Source organism: Oncorhynchus nerka, linkage group LG5 (genome assembly GCF_034236695.1).
Source record: "Oncorhynchus nerka isolate Pitt River linkage group LG5, Oner_Uvic_2.0, whole genome shotgun sequence".
NCBI lineage: Eukaryota > Metazoa > Chordata > Actinopteri > Salmoniformes > Salmonidae > Oncorhynchus > Oncorhynchus nerka.
This window is the reverse complement of record NC_088400.1, coordinates 65629304-65642927: the sequence shown is the minus strand read 5'-3', so window position 1 is coordinate 65642927 and position 13624 is coordinate 65629304.

Here is a 13624-nt window from a genome sequence, read left to right as displayed (position 1 = left end):
GAGTAGGCGTGTACAAACTTTGGACTGGCACTGTATTACAGGACATTTGTGTGTATTCATTAGTTGATGAGACACGCCTGGAGTCAGAGTGTGTGTCTGTGTTTGGACCAAGAACAACTGTCTTTGTGACCACAGCATGTGGTGTGTGTGTCTAGCAGACTGGAGGAGCTTCAGTGAGTTGATCTGTGTCAATATATATGATTGTTTCAGTAGATGAATACTGGTTTTATTTGAGGGGTTGGAGAGGTGGAGACGCTTTGTCTGTGGAGGAAAAGGAATAGATTCACACACACACACACACACAAACACAAACTCCTGCACCTGAACGTCCCTTCCCCATTTCTCTCCCCCAACTCTCAGCCCCTCATCCTCTCCCCCAACCCATCACCTTCTCCTCCCCCACACCCTTCCCTAATGTGTGATTTTTTTATTCATATCTAATGATGCTTTGGATCAAATCAATAAGGTAATCTACCATAGGAGTGTCGCAGCGCTTCAAAAGCGTTTGCATATTCACTTGGACTGACGTCATTAAAAAGCCATCCATCGTAGGCCGGAGCCACGACGTGTGTTTAATTAGTTTGCACAAACATATTGAGTAGCACACACACACATCTGTGAGGAACTGAGTGCGATAATGCTGATGCAGTATGATTATCATAAAACACTTTAAACCAGGAACAGAAGAAAGAGTGACACGCTTTTTTATTTTTTCTGCCAACATCTCTCTGAAAAAAAAGCATCCTTCCCTTCCTCAGCCTCACTTCAATTAATGCAGATGCAATGCAATGCACATTTACCCTGTCAGTGTGTGTGTGTGTGTGTGCAGTGTAGTGTGAATGTGTTAAGTGTGTGTGTGTAAGTGCCTTTGAAGTGGCTAGGCCCTATCCTCTGATGGGATACTTCTCATGTGTCGAAATGACCGCATCACCCCCCACCACCACCACACTCACACCAACACACACACACACACACACACACACACACACACACACACACACACACACACACACACACACACACCCATAATGCCCTCGCAAAGCCACAATGCATCCTGGGAACCATTAGGGAAACCGGAGATCACCGCAGCGGCCAGAGGACACACACAAACACAATCAGAGAGAGAGAGATGGAGAGAGAGAGGGAGAGAAAGAGAGGGAGAGCGAGAGATGGTGTGATGGTGCACATTATCGATTCTCTTATCTAAAAGTATAAGAAAGTCGTTTTTGATAGAGGACTTGGTAACTATGGTAATCGTTACTACTCACATTTAGTACACACAAATTCAGGTCATCTGGGTTGCAGTAAACATTGAATCTCCACCCCATGTAGTACTGGGTGATACCCTTGAGACTTGCTGCTCCTCTAAAATCCTCTAGGGGGCAGTATGGGGGCTGGGGATTTGTTGATCACTTCAAATCAAATCAAATTGTACTTGTCACATACATGTGTTTAGCAGATGTTATTGCAGGTGTCATGAAATTCTTGGGTTTCTAGCTCTAACAGTGCAGTAAATCTAACAATTCACAACAATTCACAACAATACACACAATACACACAACGTAAAAGTAAAAGAAGGGAATATATAAAAGTCAGCCAGTTCTGAAAAGTGCAAAGCAGTTCAACAGTCCCTATTCAAATGCATGTGACTTGTTCTGGATATCTGCATGCTCCACTTTAGTGATGTTCTCATTCATCGAGAGTCAGATTGGTCATCCCTGATGTAGACAGTCTTAGTTGTATTAGTGGTCGTGAAGACTCTCACAGTGGGTTGGCGGTTTGGCAGAGCAGTGCAGTACTGAATGTGTGTGGCTAGATTAGGACGGAGGGAGGGAGGGAGGGAGGGAGGGAGGGAGGGAGGGAGGGAGGTGCGAAGGGGAGATGGATGTGAAAACGAGTGAGCGGACTGACAGTCCAGGGACTGATTGATCCTTCGCTCTCCTCCTCCTCCCCTCCCCCCCGACCATCCCTCCCTCCTCCCTTCATCTCGGCAGAACACAGATACTGTTGAGCTCCACTGTATTGGATTTATGAGTTAATGGGGATGTCAGAGCACAACGGATGGACAAATAAGGAAGAGGAGACAGTCTCTCTCTCTCTCTCCCTCCCTTCCTCCCTGTTAAGTCTGTGTAATTTCTGTGCCCAGACTCTGTTCCTTCTGTCTCTTGTACACCCATATCTTGTAGGAAGAATGTGAACTATTCTGTGTGTTTGAGCATGTGTGTGTGTGCTCTCCCAGATCTCATGTGTGTGTGTGTTCTCTGAGGGCCTGTAGATCTACTGTCAGACTCCAGCCTCCCTCTGTATTGATCCCCTCTCAGGCCTCTCCTCTCTGGCGGCTGCAGCCGCTCCTGTCATCAGGAGAGAGGGGGGGGCAGCTCCACTTTCATCCCCCGATCGATGGCCTTACTCACGGGGTCCGTGTTCACCCGCTCCCCTGGTCCCAACAGGCCCGACTTGTCCGACCAGTCCCGGTCCAGTCTACTGAGGTCTAACTGTTGGGGCTACAGTGACAGTGCCCAAGCTTCTGTAAATACTTTCAAATATGCACATGCACATGCACACGCATACACACAATAAGCTAAATACATGACCATGACCTCACTCCACTAGACCTCAAGGTCATGACCTTGGTTTTAACCACATTAAGTCAGAATCCCCCTCTTTTCCCCTCTCTCTATCTATCTATGTCTCTCATATCTCTCTCTCTCTCTCTCTCTCATATCTCTCTCTCTATCTATCTATGTCTCTCATATCTCTCTCTCTCTCTCTCATATATCTCTCTCCCTCTCTCTGTCTCTCATATCTCTCTCTCAGTCTCAGTCTCTCTCATATCTCTCTCTGTCTGTCTGTCTGTCTGTCTGTTTGTCTCTCTCTCTCTCTCATATCTCTGTCTGTCTGTCTGTCTGTCTGTCTGTCTGTCTGTCTGTCTGTCTGTCTGTCTGTCTGTCTGTCTCTCTCTCTCTCTCTCTCTCTCTCTTTCTCATATCTCTCTCATCTCTCTCTCTAATGCTCTCGAATCTCTCTCTCTCTTGTTCTCTCTTCCTCTTAAAAAACAGTGTTTTCTCTGCTTTTTCTCTGTTTGCCATATTGAAGCACATCGATACAGGATATCGATAATAAATTAGAATCACAACAGCATTACAACATGAGCAGCACTGTACACAATCTCTTATACATGTACCTTGCCAAATATAGATAGTGAAACGAATATGTACTTCAGAACTCTGTGGCCTTGATCGATGGCCCGTGTTGGTGATTAGTTATCTCTGCTGACCAAAGGTTCGTCTAGATTGTAGTTTCTGCAGCGTCATGTCTTCTTATATTACGATACTGGACCCAAAGTGAACTGCTCTTGAGTTACCTGTAAGGGGAAGAGGAGTGGGGAGATATTATCAGGCAGGTCTATGAGTTACCTGTAAGGAGGAGGGGAGCGGGGAGATATTATCAGGCAGGTCTATGAGTTACCTGTAAGGAGGAGGGGAGTGGGGAGACATTATCAGGCAGGTCTATGAGTTACCTGTAAGGGGAAGAGGAGTGGGGAGATATTATCAGGCAGGTCTATGAGTTACCTGTAAGGAGGAGGGGAGCGGGGAGATATTATCAGGCAGGTCTATGAGTTACCTGTAAGGGGAAGGGGAGATATTATCAGGCAGGTCTATGAGTTACCTGTAAGGGGGAGAGGAGTAGGGAGATATTATCAGTCAGGTCTATGAGTTACCTGTAAGGAGGAGGGGAGTAGGGAGATATTATCAGGCAGGTCTATGAGTTACCTGTAAGGGGAAGGGGAGATATTATCAGGCAGGTCTATGAGTTACCTGTAAGGGGGAGATGAGTAGGGAGATATTATCAGTCAGGTCTATGAGTTACCTGTAAGGGGAAGAGGAATGGGGAGATATTAACACGCAGGTCTATGAGTTACCTGTAAGGGGAAGGGGAGATATTATCAGGCAGGTATATGAGTTACCTGTAAGGGGAAGGGCAGATATTATCAGGCAGGTCTATGAGTTACCTGTAAGGGGAAGAGGAGTAGGGAGATATTATCAGGCAGGTATATGAGTTACCTGTAAGGGGAAGAGGAGTAGGGAGATATTATCAGGCAGGTATATGAGTTACCTGTAAGGGGAAGGGGAGATATTATCAGGCAGGTATATGAGTTACCTGTAAGGGGAAGGGCAGATATTATCAGGCAGGTCTATGAGTTACCTGTAAGGGGAAGAGGAGTAGGGAGATATTATCAGGCAGGTATATGAGTTACCTGTAAGGGGAAGAGGAGTAGGGAGATATTATCAGGCAGGTATATGAGTTACCTGTAAGGAGGAGGCGAGTGGGGAGATATTATCAGGCAGGTATATGAGTTACCTGTAAGGGGGAGAGGAGTAGGGAGATATTATCAGGCAGGTATATGAGTTACCTGTAAGGAGGAGGCGAGTGGGGAGATATTATCAGGCAGGTATATGAGTTACCTGTAAGGGGAAGGGCAGATATTATCAGGCAGGTCTATGAGTTACCTGTAAGGGGGAGGAGTAGGGAGATATAATCAGGCAGGTCTATGAGTCACCTGTAAGGGGAGAGGAGTAGGGAGATATTATCAGTTAGGTCTATGAGTTACCTGTAAGGAGGAGGGGAGTGGGGAGATATTATCAGGCAGGTCTATGAGTTACCTGTAAGGAGGAGGGAGTGGGGAGATATTATCAGGCAGGTCTATGAGTTACCTGTAAGGGGATGGGGAGATATTATCAGGCAGGTCTATGAGTTACCTGTAAGGGGAGAGGGTAGTGAGATATTATCAGGCAGGTCTATGAGTTACCTGTAAGGAGGAGAGGAGTAGGGAGATATTATCAGGCAGGTCTATGAGTTACCTGTAAGGGGAAGAGGAGTAGGGAGATATTATCAGGCAGGTCTATGAGTTACCTTTAAGGAGGAGGGGAGTGGGGAGATATTATCAGGCAGGTCTATGAGTTACCTGTAAGGGGAAGAGGAGTAGGGAGATATTATCAGGCAGGTCTATGAGTTACCTTTAAGGAGGAGGGGAGTGGGGAGATATTATCAGGCAGGTCTATGAGTTACCTGTAAGGAGGAGGGGAGTGGGGAGATATTATCAGGCAGGTCTATGAGTTACCTGTAAGGGGGAGAGGAGTAGGGAGATATTATCAGTCAGGTCTATGAGTTACCTGTAAGGAGGAGGGGAGTATGGAGATATTATCAGGCAGGTCTATGAGTTACCTGTAAGGGGAAGGGGAGATATTATCAGGCAGGTCTATGAGTTACCTGTAAGGGGGAGAGGAGTAGGGAGATATTATCAGTCAGGTCTATGAGTTACCTGTAAGGGGAAGAGGAGTGGGGAGAAATTAACAGGCAGGTCTATGAGTTACCTGTAAGGGGAAGAGGAGTAGGGAGGTATTATCAGGCAGGTCTATGAGTTACCTGTAAGGGGAAGGGGAGATATTATCAGGCAGGTATATGAGTTACCTGTAAGGGGAAGGGCAGATATTATCAGGCAGGTCTATGAGTTACCTGTAAGGGGAAGAGGAGTAGGGAGATATTATCAGGCAGGTATATGAGTTACCTGTAAGGGGAAGAGGAGTAGGGAGATATTATCAGGCAGGTATATGAGTTACCTGTAAGGAGGAGGCGAGTGGGGAGATATTATCAGGCAGGTATATGAGTTACCTGTAAGGGGGAGAGGAGTAGGGAGATATTATCAGGCAGGTATATGAGTTACCTGTAAGGAGGAGGCGAGTGGGGAGATATTATCAGGCAGGTATATGAGTTACCTGTAAGGGGAAGGGCAGATATTATCAGGCAGGTCTATGAGTTACCTGTAAGGGGGAGAGGAGTAGGGAGATATAATCAGGCAGGTCTATGAGTCACCTGTAAGGGGGAGAGGAGTAGGGAGATATTATCAGTTAGGTCTATGAGTTACCTGTAAGGAGGAGGGGAGTGGGGAGATATTATCAGGCAGGTCTATGAGTTACCTGTAAGGAGGAGGCGAGTGGGGAGATATTATCAGGCAGGTCTATGAGTTACCTGTAAGGGGATGGGGAGATATTATCAGGCAGGTCTATGAGTTACCTGTAAGGGGGAGAGGAGTAGTGAGATATTATCAGGCAGGTCTATGAGTTACCTGTAAGGAGGAGAGGAGTAGGGAGATATTATCAGGCAGGTCTATGAGTTACCTGTAAGGGGAAGAGGAGTAGGGAGATATTATCAGGCAGGTCTATGAGTTACCTTTAAGGAGGAGGGGAGTGGGGAGATATTATCAGGCAGGTCTATGAGTTACCTGTAAGGGGAAGAGGAGTAGGGAGATATTATCAGGCAGGTCTATGAGTTACCTTTAAGGAGGAGGGGAGTGGGGAGATATTATCAGGCAGGTCTATGAGTTACCTGTAAGGAGGAGGGGAGTGGGGAGATATTATCAGGCAGGTCTATGAGTTACCTGTAAGGGGAGAGGAGTAGGGAGATATTATCAGTCAGGTCTATGAGTTACCTGTAAGGAGGAGGGGAGTATGGAGATATTATCAGGCAGGTCTATGAGTTACCTGTAAGGGGAAGGGGAGATATTATCAGGCAGGTCTATGAGTTACCTGTAAGGGGGAGAGGAGTAGGGAGATATTATCAGTCAGGTCTATGAGTTACCTGTAAGGGGAAGAGGAGTGGGGAGAAATTAACAGGCAGGTCTATGAGTTACCTGTAAGGGGAAGAGGAGTAGGGAGGTATTATCAGGCAGGTCTATGAGTTACCTGTAAGGGGAAGGGGAGATATTATCAGGCAGGTATATGAGTTACCTGTAAGGGGAAGGGGAGATATTATCAGGCAGGTCTATGAGTTACCTGTAAGGAGGAGGGGAGTGGGGAGATATTATCAGGCAGGTCTATGAGTTACCTCTAAGGGGAAGGGGAGATATTATCAGGCAGGTCTATGAGTTACCTGTAAGGGGGAGAGGAGTAGGGAGATATTATCAGGCAGGTCTATGAGTCACCTGTAAGGGGAAGAGGAGTAGGGAGATATTATCAGTTAGGTCTATGAGTTACCTGTAAGGGGAAGAGGAGTGGGGAGATATTATCAGGCAGGTCTATGAGTTACCTGTAAGGGGAAGAGGAGTAGGGAGATATTATCAGGCAGGTCTATGAGTTACCTGTAAGGGGAAGGGGAGATATTATCAGGCAGGTCTCTGAGTTACCTGTAAGGGGGAGAGGAGTAGGGAGATATCATCAGTTAGGTCTGAGTTACCTGTAAGGGGAAGAGGAGTGGGGAGATATTAACAGGCAGGTCTATGAGTTACCTGTAAGGGGAAGAGGAGTAGGGAGATATTATCAGGCAGGTCTACGAGTTACCTGTAAGGGGAAGAGGAGTGGGGAGATATTAACAGGCAGGTCTATGAGTTACCTGTAAGGGGAAGGGGAGATATTATCAGGCAGGTCTATGAGTTACCTGTAAGGGGAAGAGGAGTAGGGAGATATTATCAGGCAGGTCTATGAGTTACCTGTAAGGGGAAGAGGAGTAGGGAGATATTATCAGGCAGGTCTATGAGTTACCTGTAAGGGGAAGGGGAGACATTATCAGGCAGGTCTATGAGTTACCTGTAAGGGGAAGGGGAGACATTATCAGGCAGGTCTATGAGTTACCTGTAAGGAAGAGGGGAGTGGGGAGACATTATCAGGCAGGTCTATGAGTTACCTGTAAGGGGAAGAGGAGTAGGGAGATATTATCAGGCAGGTCTATGAGTTACCTGTAAGGGGAAGAGGAGTAGGGAGATATTATCAGGCAGGTCTATGAGTTACCTGTAAGGAGGAGGGGAGTAGGGAGATATTATCAGGCAGGTCTATGAGTTACCTGTAAGGAGGAGGGGAGTAGGGAGATATTATCAGGCAGGACTATGAGTTACCTGTAAGGGGAAGAGGAGTAGGGAGATATTATCAGGCAGGTCTATGAGTTACCTGTAAGGAGGAGGGGAGTAGGGAGATATTATCAGGCAGGTCTATGAGTTACCTGTAAGGGGAAGAGGAGTAGGGAGATATTATCAGGCAGGTCTGGTGATCTCACATGTTACAACACTAAGACCAGGGTTCTAATCACACATTGGCACTGGAAAGTACCTGGATGGAAGTAGTGGCAGACATGCAATATCTGATGTCTTAAGGTTCTGGGGTTTGTCTGTCCGTGCTTCTGTAACCTCCCTCCCTCCTGACCTCCCCTGACCCCGTCCCTGCTCCCTTCTCCCTTATCCATGATTCCCTCATTTATCTAGATATTCATATACATCTAAAAATTCTCATCCCATCCCTTCATCCCTCGCTCAATGTCCTGGGAGGGGAGGGGGTTCATAGAGGGAGGGGAATTAAAAATGGAAATCTAACTGGCGGGGTTCGTAATGTGATCAGCATGACAGGTGATCAATGCCCGCTGTCACATACACGACAAGCACTGATGCATGTCACAAATACAGGGAGGAGGAGGAGGGATGGGGGCGGGGGGAGGTAGAGGAGGAGAGAGGGAAGAGGGAGAGGAGAGAGGGAGGAAGAGGGGGGTGGCTGACCACTCTCACTTTATCACCGGCCAGCATCCTCCCTCCCTATCGCCCTTTCTCTCTCTCCTCATACACTATTTTTCTCTCTCTATTTTTTCTCTCTCTACTCTCTCTTTCTTTTTCTCTCTACTCATACTCTCTCTCTCTACTCATATACTCCCTTTCTCTCTCTACTCATACTCTCTCTCTCTACTTATATACTCCCTTTCTCTCTCTACTCATACTCTCCCTCTCTACTCATATACTCCCTTTCTCTCTCTACTCATACTCTCCCTCTCTACTCATATACTCCCTTTCTCTCTCTACTCATACACACTTTCTCTCTACTCATACACTCTCTCTCTCTACTCATACACTATCTCTCTCTACTCATACACTCTCTCTCTCTACTCATACACTCTCTCTCTCTACTCATACACTCTCTCTCTCTACTCATACACTCTCTCTCTCTACTCATACACTCTCTCTCTCTCTCTACTCATACACTCTCTCTCTCTCTCTGTACTTGGCTCCATTCCTTTTCTCACTCATTCTATCCAAGTCTATGAGAAAAAGATAACATAGTCTATGAGAAAAAGATAACATAGTCTATGAGAAAAAGACAACCTAGTCTATGAGAAAAAGATAACATAGTCTATGAGAAAAAGACAACCTAGTCTATGAGAAAAAGACAACATAGTCTATGAGAAAAAGATAACATAGTCTATGAGAAAAAGACAACCTAGTCTATGAGAAAAAGATAACATAGTCTATGAGAAAAAGATAACATAGTCTATGAGAAAAAGATAACATAGTCTATGAGAAAAAGACAACCTAGTCTATGAGAAAAAGACAACATAGTCTATGAGAAAAAGATAACATAGTCTATGAGAAAAAGATAACAGTCTATGAGAAAAAGATAACATAGTCTATGAGAAAAAGACAACCTAGTCTATGAGAAAGACAACATAGTCTATGAGAAAAAGATAACAAAGTCTATGAGAAAAAGACAACATAGTCTATGAGAAAGACAACATAGTCTATGAGAAAAAGACAACATAGTCTATGAGAAAGACAACATAGTCTATGAGAAAGACAACATAGTCTATGAGAAAAAGATAACATAGACTATGTTGTCTTTCTCATAGACTATGAGAAAAAGATAACATAGTCTATGAGAAAAAGACAACATAGTCTATGAAAAAGACAACATAGTCTATGAGAAAGACAACATAGTCTATGAGAAAAAGATAACATAGTCTATGAGAAAGACAACATAGTCTATGAGAAAAAGACAACCTAGTCTATGAGAAAGACAACATAGTCTATGAGAAAGACAACATAGTCTATGAGAAAAAGACAACATAGTCTATGAGAAAAAGATAACAAAGTCTATGAGAAAAAGACAACATAGTCTATGAGAAAAATAGCATATTCCATGTTACTGTAGGTGCTGAAAAGGTTCAAATGAACCCACATCACAGAGTACATGTCGAGGTTGATCTGGGTCACATGTTTCTGAATGTTCCTCACACAGACAAACTGTATGCATCCTGACTTTGACCCCTAACCCTTGACCTTTAACCCTTGACACATCTCAGTGACATCACCGCCCAGATATTCCTTCTAATCTACACACAACAATGAGCTATTACTACCCCAGAACCTTATCACTGAACTAACTATTATTACCCCAGAACCTTATCACTGAACTAACTATTATTACCCCAGAACCGTATCACTGAACTAACTATTATTACCCCAGAACCTTATCACTGAACTAACTATTATTACCCCAGAACCGTATCACTGAACTAACTATTATTACTCCAGAACCTTATCACTGAACTAATTATTATTACCCCAGAACCGTATCACTGAACTAATTATTATTACCCCAGAACCTTATCACTGAACTAACTATTATTACCTCAGAACATTATCACTGAACTAACTAGTATTACCCCAGAACCTTATCACTGAACTAACTATTATTACTCCAGAACCCTATCACTGGACTAACCTACCGCAGAACCATATCACTGAACTAACTATTATTACCCCAGAAACGTATCACTGAACTAACTATTACTACCGCAGAAACTTATCACTGAAGTAACTATTACTACCCCAAAACCTTATCACTGAAGTAACTATTACTACCGCAGAACCTTATCCCACAGTATTATCACAGAGCTCACTGCTATGACACTCTGTACCAGACCTCTGGCTCTCTGTCTGCCTGCAAAGTTCAACACACAGATAGACACACAGATAGACAACCACATGGACATGCACATGAAGTGCACACACAGACATGAACACACATGCTGTCATGCACGTTCACAAACTCTTACCCACTTAAGGGTGACAGGTAGCCTAGCGGTTAGACAGGTAGCCTAGCGGTTAGACAGGTAGCCTAGCGGTTAGACAGGTAACCTAGCGGTTAGACAGGTAGCCTAGCGGTTAGACGGTAGCCTAGCAGTTAGACAGGTAGCCTAGCGGTTAGACAGGTAGCCTAGCGGTTAGACAGGTAGCCTAGCGGTTAGAGAGGTAGCCTAACAGTTAGAGCATTGGGCCAAATAACGGAAAGGTTGCTAGTTCAAATCTCTGAGCCGACAAGATGAAAAATCTGTCAATGTGCCCTTGACCTTAATTGCTCCAACGGTTGCCATTGATAATGGCTGACCCTGGCCGTGACCCACTCTCTGAGGGTGTCTCAAGGAGAGTTGGGATACGCACAAAAGGGGAGAAATGGGAAGCGGTCCCCTGGTGGTTCGCGTTGACCGCTCCGTCTGACCGCAGTGGTCAGTGGGAGATTTATAGCGACCGTGCATAAGTGTGTGTGGTCAGCTCACAAACCCACACCGGCCACAGACACACACACACACCATGGCCACAGACACACACACGGGTCCAACATTACATCTTTATTAACAGAGAAACATCCCTATTGATCTGGCTCCCCCTGCGCCTCGCCTTACACCAGAGAAATATGTATGTCCAGCGCTAAATGGGTTATACACACACACACACACACACACACACACACACACACACACACACACACACACACACACACAACCACACACAACCATACACACACACACACACACAACCACACACACAGAGTGGGCCTGACCTGGTCTGGCATTACACAGGAGAGGTAGAGATATGTATGTGCAGCAGGCAGTAAACAGGTTAAGTCCAGTGGATTAGTATTGAGCTGCATCTTTATGGTATTATCTATGGGTCGGCCAGTCACTGGGTGTCATAACTGTTAGAGCCTAATGGGGTAATGGCCAGCTGGGATGGAGGGAGGAGGGGGCGGGGAGGGCGAGAAGGGGGGAGAAGGAGGGGCTAACTCAAATTGTCTCACAAATATCCCTTCGACATCCACTCATGATAACACAAAAGTCAAGTCATTCTCGTGCATCTAACAGATTGATTTTAAAAGGCATATAGAATCTCCCCTCCCATTCTTAAGTATGTTTTAGCTAACCTGCCCTCTGTCCTGTCCCATCCTTCCTGCTCCTCTCCCTGCTATTGATCAGTCTGATGTCTAATAGCTACTTTATGATTATTACTGTCATACCGTTGGTCTGCCCTGCAGCTAATAACACTATAACTCCAGACTTAGAGTGTGTGTTCATTTATCAGCACTGTGTGTGTGTGTAGTGTCATCATTCTTCAATGGAGTGTGTGTGGGACACGTTGTCATTTTTCAGAGGTCTCTAAAGGGAGAATTAATCTCACTTTACTGATGTAAACAACGGGGACAGACGCTCAAGGACTCTGGTGCTTTAAAGGAACTCTCTCTCTCTCTCTCTCTCTCTGTTTCTCTCTCTCTCTCTCTCTCTCTCTCTCTCTGTGTCTCTCTCTCTCTCTGTGTCTCTCTCTCTCTCTCTCTCTCTCTGTGTCTCTCTCTCTCTCTCTCTCTCTCTCTCTCTCTCTCTGTCTCACAAACACACCCACCCACTGACATGTACAGTATGCATCAGTATGGCCTACTACAGTATGTTTCAGGTAGGGGTGGGAAAAATCTTTGTGGAGTCCATTTTGTCTGAGAGAGAGAGACACACACAGAAAGATAGAGAGAGAGAAAAATAGAAAGAGAGAGCGATGTTTATGAGTGACAGTAACTCAGATAGATGGATACAGGAGCTGCACTGTACACATCAATCTCTGCTGGCAGCACTTCAAACCCTGTACCAATCCTGTAAGTCCACAACAATAACCCATCCCATTCAAACTCCCCAGTAAGCGAGCGAGCGTGTGTGCTTGCGTGTGTGTGTTTGACAGGCACCCCATATGTCCAGTACAATAAAGCCTCACATCCACCTTCATTGGGCTGGAGCGAAAATCAACCGGGGCCCTGACACACCGGCCAAATCCAATCACAGGTCAATACTCCGCATGATTGATTGGCTTCCAATCCAATTGCGTATCGTCAGGGGGCAGCTCCCCAGGCCCTGTTAGACATTGGCATTGTCAGGGTGGGGGGTGTAGAGATGTGGCTGAGGGGGTGGGATAGAGAGGTGGTGGTGTGGGGCTGTGGTTGTCTGCAAGCCTACCAACCCTTGTTTAATTGCCTTGTTAGTGGAGCCGGCTGGTACTGTATTGTACAGGGCTCACTGGGACAGTGACTAAACTTTCCTGAGCACTGATCACTAATGAAGTTGAACATATTTAAGTTGTAGAGGGACTTTTTTCATTTACAGCCAAATCTCAACATGCTTCATCTAGTCACAATTACAGTTGGTCATAAGTACATCATTTACCCAGCAACACATTCAGTGTCATGGACATGGTTAAAAAGAGTTATGTGAGAAATAAAATATGGTTTCAATTTAAAAAAAGATTTGAAAGATGATGACATGAGTCTACAGAGGGAGGACAGTGGCCTCATTTGTAATGCAGCTTTTATTCCAGTTATATTCCTTTCTGTGTGTGTCTGTGTGAAACAAACTAACCACAAATCCCTCCGCACTGCCAAGAGGATATCACAGAGAGAGAGAGATTCACAGGGAGAGAGAGAGATTCACAGAGAGAGAGAGAGATTCACAGAGAGAGAGAGAGAGATTCACAGAGAGAGAGAGAGATTCACAGAGAGAG